Below are 8,925 nucleotides of genomic sequence, written 5' to 3' on the forward strand. Positions count from 1 at the left end.
CGAAAGTACTGCACATTTACTTAGAAAAATGAACCCAGAACCATAAGGGAAAAAAATATTTTAGAATGCAAGATTTCATTAATTAAATTAGGACAACTGTTGTATTTAAATACATAACCTATCTACGACTAAGAGATGAAGAGTTAAGATCCCCGAAGTACAAAGAACTTCTATGAATAATCAAGGACAAAATTCCAGTAGCCTAATAGAAAAATAGTCAGGGGATAAGACCAGGAGGTCCACCTCTGAAGAAATGCAAATTATAAGTTAATATACATAAAAGCTAACAATAATATTAGCAGCTCAACTATTAATAGCATTTTTAAGTGACTTCCAAACACACCACACAAAAGCAAGCTACCAATTATATAAAAGAAATGATGATCTCTCTCACCTGGTCCAACAGGCAGCTTTTTAGTAAAAAAAATATATATCAGAAATAATTTCCTCAAAATAGCCAGAGACTCTTCAAGATGAAATGTCCTTAGCTAAAAAGAGAGTCAACCTTGGCTCTGTGTTTCTCTTATATGAATTAGGCCCTTGATTGGATAATTGAAATAACATGGGGTCTCATAGGGAGCAATTTTCATGCATCAGATTAGTTTTTTTTTCCTTAATTAATTCAATAACGCAAAGGCCTCGATTCTATAGATTTGGAAGAAACTCCTAACAAGGAGAAACTGGGGCCAAACACATAGTAGTTCACTTGAATGTCTGAAGGAAAAAATAATAACAAAAAGAGGAAATAAAAGATCTGTTTTACCTTGGTTGTCTTTTGGTTGAGAGTTTCATTTGGCTTCACCTGAGGAGGATTTGGTAAAGATGTTACTTCTAAGTAGAGGCAACTTCTAGCTACCACATACTTGATACCGTGTTTCCCAGTGTGCCCTGAGCATAAGAATCACCTGGCCTCTTGTTAAATACAGATTCCTAGGTCCTACCAGGCATAATTCCAACTAAGTAGGTCTGCAGTGGCATCAGGAGTGTGCATTTTTCAGAAGTGCCACTCTTCACCCACAAGGAGTTCTTAACATTTTCTCTGTGCTCTTAATGGTAGACATTGAAGGCAGTAAAGTAAAGGAGTGCTGGCATATGCCCATTACAAAATAATGTCACTAAAGAAATCTTGGAAAATATAGACTAGAAGAAAAAAGAAAAATACTTATGCATAGGAAAAAATATTGCAAGAAAATATATAAAAATATTAAAATGTTAACTATGCTTAAGTTTGGGAGGTAGAACTATGGATATTATTTACAGATTTTCAGACTAAAGAGTGCAGAGCACATTTAAAACATATCATGGCAGGGCTGGCCCTGTGGCTTAGTGGTTAAGTGCACGCGCTCTGCTACTGTCGGCCTGGGTTCGGATCCTGGGCAGGCACTGATGCACCGCTTCTCCGGCCATGCTGAGGCCGTGTCCCACATACAGCAACTAGAAGGATGCAACTGTGACATACAGCTATCTACGGGGGCTTTGAGGGGAAAAAAAAAACCCAAACATATCATGGCAGTATTCCCATTTCAGAGATGGAAAAAACAAGCGCAAAAGTTTATTATGGTGGTCTTCAGAATACTTCAAAAGAATGAGAAGACAAGTCACAGACTGGGAGAAAATATTTGCAAAAGACACCTCTGATACAGGACTGTTATCCAAAATATACAACGAATTCTTAAAACTCAGCAATAAGGAAACAAACAACCTGATTAAAAAGTGAGCCAAAGATCTTAACAGACACCTCACCAAAGAAGATATATCAATGGCAAATAAGTATACTCCACATCACATGTCATCAGGGAAATACAAATGAAAACAACAATGAGATACCACTACACACCTATTAGAGTAGCCAAAATCTGGACCACTGACAACAGCAAATGCTGGTGAGGCTGTGGAGCAACAGGAACTCTCATTCTTCACTGGGGGGAATGCAAAATGGTGCAGCCACTTTTGAAGACAGTTTGGCAGTTTCATACAAAACTGAACATACTTTTATCGTATGATCCAGCAATCATACTCCTTGGTATTTATCTAAAGGAGCCGAAAACTTATGTCCACACAAAACCTGCACACATGTTTACTGCAGCTTTATTCATAATTGCCTAAAACTTGGAAGTAACCAAGACGTCCTTCAGTCAGTGAATGGATAAATAAATCGTGGTTCATCCAGACAATGGAATATTATTCAGCACTAAAAAGAAATGAGCTATCAAGCCATGAAAAGACATGGAAGAACCTTAAATGCATGTTACTAAATGAAAGAAGCCAGTCTGAAAAGGCTACAGACTGTATGATTCCAACTATGACATTCTGGAAAAGGCAAAACTGTGGAGACAGTAAAAAGATCAGTGGTTGCCAGGGGTTGCAGGGAGGGAGAGATAAATAGGCAGAGCATAGAAGATTTTTTAGGGCGGTGAAATTACTCTCTGTATGATATTAAAATGGTGGATACATGACATCATACATTTGTCCAAGACCACAGGATGTACAACACCAAGAGTGAACCCTGATGTAAACTGTGGACTTTGGGTGATAATGATGTGTCAATGTAGGTTCATCAATGGTAACAAATGTACCACTCTGGTGGGGATGTTGGTAATGGGGGAGGCTGCGCATGTTGGGGGCAGGAGGTATATGGGAAATCTCTGCACCTTCCTCTCAATTTTGCAGTGAACCTAAAACTGCTCTAAAAAAATAAAGTCTTAAAATACAGCAACAACAGAATATCTACATGTAAGGGCTGCCTATATGTAAGATTAGTGAAGAATGACTGAGTAATGTTACGAGATGGATAAAACAGATGTCCTGGCTCTACTGACCATCAACTAGTTCTTTGCCACAGCAGGGCTTAGGGGGCCCCTTTGACAAGTTGAGGATGTATTTTCATTTCTTGTAAACTTCTAAGTAAGTCATGAGGATAAGGAGAGATATGTAATAATTTTCTTTTTATTTATTTATTTATCTTTTTAATAATTTTATTTATTTATTTTTTCCCCCAAAGCCCCAGTAGATAGTTGTATGTCATAGTTGCACATCCTTCTAGTTGCTGTATGTGGGACGCGGCCTCAGCATGGCCGGAGAAGCGGTGCGTCGGTGCGCGCCCGGGATCAGAACCCCGGGCCGCCAGCAGCGGAGCATGTGCACCCAACCGCTGAGCCACCGGGCTGGCTCCTTCCTTTTATTTTTTAAACACTTTTTTTCTCATTATAAAAGTAATTCCTGTGCCTTGTGAAAATTTTAGAAATTATAACAACACTTAAAGAATAAAAACAACCTGTAATTCACCACCCAGCGATAACCATGATTAATATTTTATGGATATCTTCCAGTCCTTTGGTGCATATATAGACTTTAAGTCAGAATTGGAAAGAAATTGTATATAATGTAACTTTGTTCCTTTAATAATAAATAGTAAACTTCCCATTGTGTTTATTATTTTAAATATTCCTTTACCTATTTGTTTAAACGTTTCTCTATATCATTTGTAATGACTGCATAGGTTTTCAATGAATTGATTCGTATTCAAACCATAAGGATTTAGCCAAATTCTTATTGTAATATATTTGTTTATTGTTATTTTTCCCATATTAAAAATCAGTACTTTTCTTACATACAAATCATTGCATGCATCTTTGACTATTTCTTTAAAATAAGTAACTATTCCTAAAAGTTTAATGGCTGTGTCAATAGGCACGACCACTTTGAACTTAGGCCAGTCTTCCTGAATGCAGCCTTATTGCTTTACTGCCGGCTCTAGAGGAGAACGTCAGTTATAAGCTTTTATAAAGTGATCATCAAAATAGATATGACTTATTAAGAACCTACTGCATACCACTTTCATAACTCTAAACCCTTTATAGTCAATATATTAATGCCCATTTTATAAAGTAGAAAACTGAGGTGCAGAAAGGTTAAGGTTCAGAGTGGTCACATATAAACAGCAGAATTAGGATTGAAACTCAACTCCATCTGTCTCTAGAACTATTCTTTTTCTAATATAGGTAGGTAGGTATACCAGTATAGGTACACTGTATACCAATAGGTGTATAGTATGCTCATGGTAGGGCATACTTCAAACGTGTCAACACAGTTAGCTGGAGGAGATTTAGAGGCATCTATATGAGATTTGTGAGGAAAAGTCAAAACATTTTATTTTATAATTATGATAAAATAAAATACACTATATTAGGAGATATTAAATATTGAATTTGTATAAAATTCCAAAATGTTTTTATATTTGTAGATGAGAAGTTTGAACTTGCTTCTGTGAACATACATTTTTCTTATAAAAGCTGTATTGAGATATAATTCATGTACCATAAAATTTACCCTTTTCGAAAGTGACAAAAATGTGGAGATTAAACAACATGCTACTGAACAACCAATGGATCATTGATGAAATTAAAGGAGAAATCAAAAACTATCTGGAAACAAACGAAAATGATAACATGCCATATCAAACCATATGGGATGCAGCAAAAGCGGTCCTGAGAGGGAAACTCATAGCGATACAAGCCCACCTTAACAAACAAGAAAAAGCCCAAATAGGCAATCTTAAATTACACCTAACAGAACTAGAAAAAGAAGAACAAACAAAGCCCAAAGCCAGCAGAAGGAGAGAAATAATAAAAATCAGAGCAGAAATAAATGAAATTGAGACCAAAAAAACAGTAGAAAGGATTAATGAAACAAAGAGTTGGTTCTTCGAGAAGATAAACAAAATCGACAAACCCTTAGCCAGGCTTACTAAGAAAAAAAGAGAAAAGGCTCAAGTAAATAAAATTAGAAATGAAAGAGGAGAAATTACAATGGATACCATGGAAATACAGAGGATTATAAGAGAATACTATGAGAAATTATATGCCAACAAATTGGACAATCTAGAAGAAATGGATAAATTCTTAGACTTATACAACCTCCCAAAATTGAACCAAGAAGAAATGGAGAATCTGAATAGACCAATCACAAGTAAAGAGATTGAAATAGTAATCAAAAACCTCCCAAAAAATAAAAGTCCAGGACCAGATGGCTTCTCCAGTGAATTTTACCAAACATTCAAAGAAGATTTAATACCCATCCTTCTCAAACTATTCCCAAAAATAGAGGAAGATGGAACACTTCCTAAATCATTCTACGAGGCCAACATCACCCTGATACCAAAACCAGACAAAGACAATACAAAGAAAGAAAATTACAGGCCAATATCGCTGATGAACATTGATGCAAAAATCCTCAACAAAATATTGGCAAACCGAATACAACAATACATTAAAAAGATCATACACCATGATCAAGTGGGATTTATACCAGGGACGCAGGGATGGTTCAACATCCGCAAATCAATCAACGTGATACATCACATCAACAAAACAAAGAATAAAAACCACATGATCATCTCAATAGACGCAGAGAAGGCATTTGACAAGATACAACATCCATTTATGATAAAAACTCTCAATAAAATGGGAATAGAAGGAAAATACCTCAACATAATAAAGGCCATATATGACAAACCCACAGCCAACATCATACTCAATGGGGAAAGACTGAAAGCCATTCCTCTGAGAACAGGAACGAGGCAGGGCTGCCCACTCTCACCACTCCTGTTCAACATAGTACTGGAGGTTTTGGCCAGAGCAATTAGGCAAGAAAAAGGAATAAAAGGACTCCAAATAGGTAACGAAGAAGTGAAACTCTCACTATTTGCAGATGACACGATTGTATATATAGAAAACCCTAAAGAATCTGTTGGAAAACTATTAGAAACAATCAACAACTACAGCAAAGTTGCAGGGTACAAAATCAATCTACAAAAATCAGTTGCATTTCTGTATGCTAATAATGAACTAACAGAAAGAGAGCTCAAAAAGATAATACCATTTACAATTGCATCAAAAAGAATAAAATACCTAGGAATAAATCTTACCAAGGAGGTGAAGGACCTATACAATGAGAACTACAAGACATTATTGAAAGAAATCCATGATGACATAAAGAAATGGAAAGATATCCCATGCACGTGGATTGGAAGAATAAACATAGTTAAAATGTCTATATTACCTAAAGCAATCTACAGATTCAATGCAATCCCAATCAGAATCCCAATGACATTCTTCACAGAAATAGAAAAAAGAATACTAAAATTTATATGGGGCAACAAAAGACCCTGAATAGCTAAAGAAATCCTAAGAAAAAAGAACAAAGCAGGAGGCATCACAATCCCTGACTTCAAAACATACTACAAAGCAATAGTAATAAAAACAGCATGGTACTGGTACAAAAACAGACACACAGATCAATGGAACAGAATTGAAAGCCCGGAAATAAAACCACACATATATGGACAGCTAATTTTCGACAAAGGTGCTAAGAACATGCAATGGAGAAAGGAAAGTCTCTCCAATAAATGGTGTTGGGAAAACTGGACAGCCACATGCAAAAGAATGAAAGTGGACCATGTGCTATCGCCATTCACAAAAATTAACTCAAAATGGATCAAAGACCTGAAGGTGAGACCTGAAACTATAAAACCCATAGAAGAAAATATAGGCAACACACTATTTGACATTGGTTATAAAGGAATCTTTTTGGATGACATGCCTACCCAGACTAGGGAAACTAAAGAAAAAATGAACAAGTGGGACTTTATCAGATTAAAGAGCTTTTATAAGACTAATGAAACCAGAATCAAGATGAACAGACAACCAACCAGCTGGGAGAGAATATTTGCAAAACATACATCTGACAAGGGGTTGATCTCCATAATAAATAAAGAACACACACAACTGAACAACAAAAAAACAAACAACCCGATCACAAAATGGGCAGAAGAAATGAAGAGACACTTCTCCCAGGAAGATATACAGATGGCCAATAGGCACATGAAAAGATGCTCAACGTCACTAATCATCAGGGAAATGCAAATCAAAACAACACTAAGATACCACCTCACGCCTGTTAGAATGGCTATAATCACCAAGACAAAAAACAACAAATGTTGGAGAGGATGTGGAGAAACAGGAACCCTCATACACAGCTGGTAGGAATGCAAATTGGTGCAGCCTCTATGGAAAACAGTATGGAGATTCCTCAAAGAATTAAAAATAGAGATGCCCTATGATCCAGCCATCCCACTACTGGGAATCTATCCAACGAACCTGAAATCAACAATCCAAAGAGGCTTATGCACCCCTATGTTCATTGCAGCATTATTCACCATAGCCAAGAAGTGGAAGCAACCTAAGTGTCCCTCGACTGACGATTGGATCAAGAAGATGTGGTATATATATACAATGGACTACTACTCAGCCATAAAAAAAGACAAAATCGTCCCATTTGCAACAACATGGATGGGCCTGGAGCATATTATGTTAAGTGAAATAAGCCAGAAAGAGAAAGACAAACACTGTATGATCTCACTCATATGTGGAATATAAACCAACACATGGACAGAGAAAACTGTACTGTGGTTACCAGGGTCAGTAGGGGTGGGGGGTGGGCACAAGGGGTGAAGGGAGTCATATATATGGTGATGGACAAACAAAAATGTACAACCCATAAATTTCACAATGTTAGAAACCATTAAAACATCAATTAAAAAAAAATTTAAAAAAAAAACAAAAAACAAAACAAACAAACAAAAAAATTTACCCTTTTCAAGAGTACAGTTCAGTGGTTTTTTTTTTTTGAGGAAGATCAGCCCTGAGCGAACATCCATGCCAATCCTCCTCTTTTTGCTGAGGAAGACCAGCCCTGAGCTAACATCTATTGCCGATCCTCCTCCTTTTTTCCCTTTTTCTCCCCAAAGCCCCAGTAGATAGTTGTATGTCATAGGTGCACATCCTTCTAGTTGCTGTATGTGGGACGCGGTCTCAGCATGGCTGGACAAGGGGTGTGTCGGTGTGCACCCGGGATCCGAACCTGGGCTGCCAGTAGCGGAGCGTGCGCACGTAACCGCTAAGCCAGGGGGCAGGCCCCCAGTTCAGTGGTTTTTAGTATTTTCACAGAATTGTACAACCATCACAATTCCAGAACATTTTCATCATTCCAGAAAGAAACCCTATACCCATTAGTGGTCACTTCCCATTCCCTCTCTCCCCCTGACCTTGGCAACCACCAATCTACTTTCTGTCTCTATGAATTTGCCTATTTCTGGACATTTCATATAAAGAAATCTTACAATGTATGGTTTTTGTGTCTGGCTCCTCTTACTTACTGTATTGTTTTCAAGGTTCATCCATGTTGCAGCATGTATCCTTTTTATGGCTGAATAATATTCCATTGAATGGACATACGTGTCACATTTTCTTTATCCAGTCATCAGTTGATGGCCATTGGGTTGTTTTCATTTGTGTATTATGAATAACGCTGCTAAACACATTCATGTACAAGTCTTTTTGTGGACATATGTTCTTAATTCTCTTGGGTATATACCCAGGAGTAGATATGGTAAGTCCATGTTTAACTCTTTCAGGAAATGCCAGACTTTTCCAACGCAGCTGCACCATTTTATATTCCCACCTGTGATGTACTGAGGGTTCCAATTTCTCCTCTTCTGTCTTGTTATTGTCTGTCTTTTGGATTACAGCCATCCCACTGGTATGAAGTAGTGTCTTACTGTGGTTTTGATTTGTATTTTCCTGATGACTAATGATGTTGATCATCTTTTCATTTGCTTGTTGGCCATTTGTATAGCTTCTTTGGGCAGATATCCATTCAGAGCCTTTGCTCATTTAAAGTATCGGATTTTCCTTTATTGAGTTGTAAATGTTCTTCGTATATGCTAAATACAAGTCCCTTATCAAGTACATGATTTGCAATATTTCCCCCCATTCTGTAGGTAGTCTTTTCAGTTTTTTCAAAAAGTGACCCCATCAAGGTATCCTTTAAAGCACAAAAGTTTTAAATTTGGATGAAGTCCCAATT

Source organism: Ceratotherium simum, chromosome 26 (genome assembly GCF_057802395.1).
Source record: "Ceratotherium simum simum isolate JZ-2026a chromosome 26, ASM5780239v1, whole genome shotgun sequence".
In the NCBI taxonomy this organism is placed as follows: Eukaryota; Metazoa; Chordata; class Mammalia; order Perissodactyla; family Rhinocerotidae; genus Ceratotherium; species Ceratotherium simum.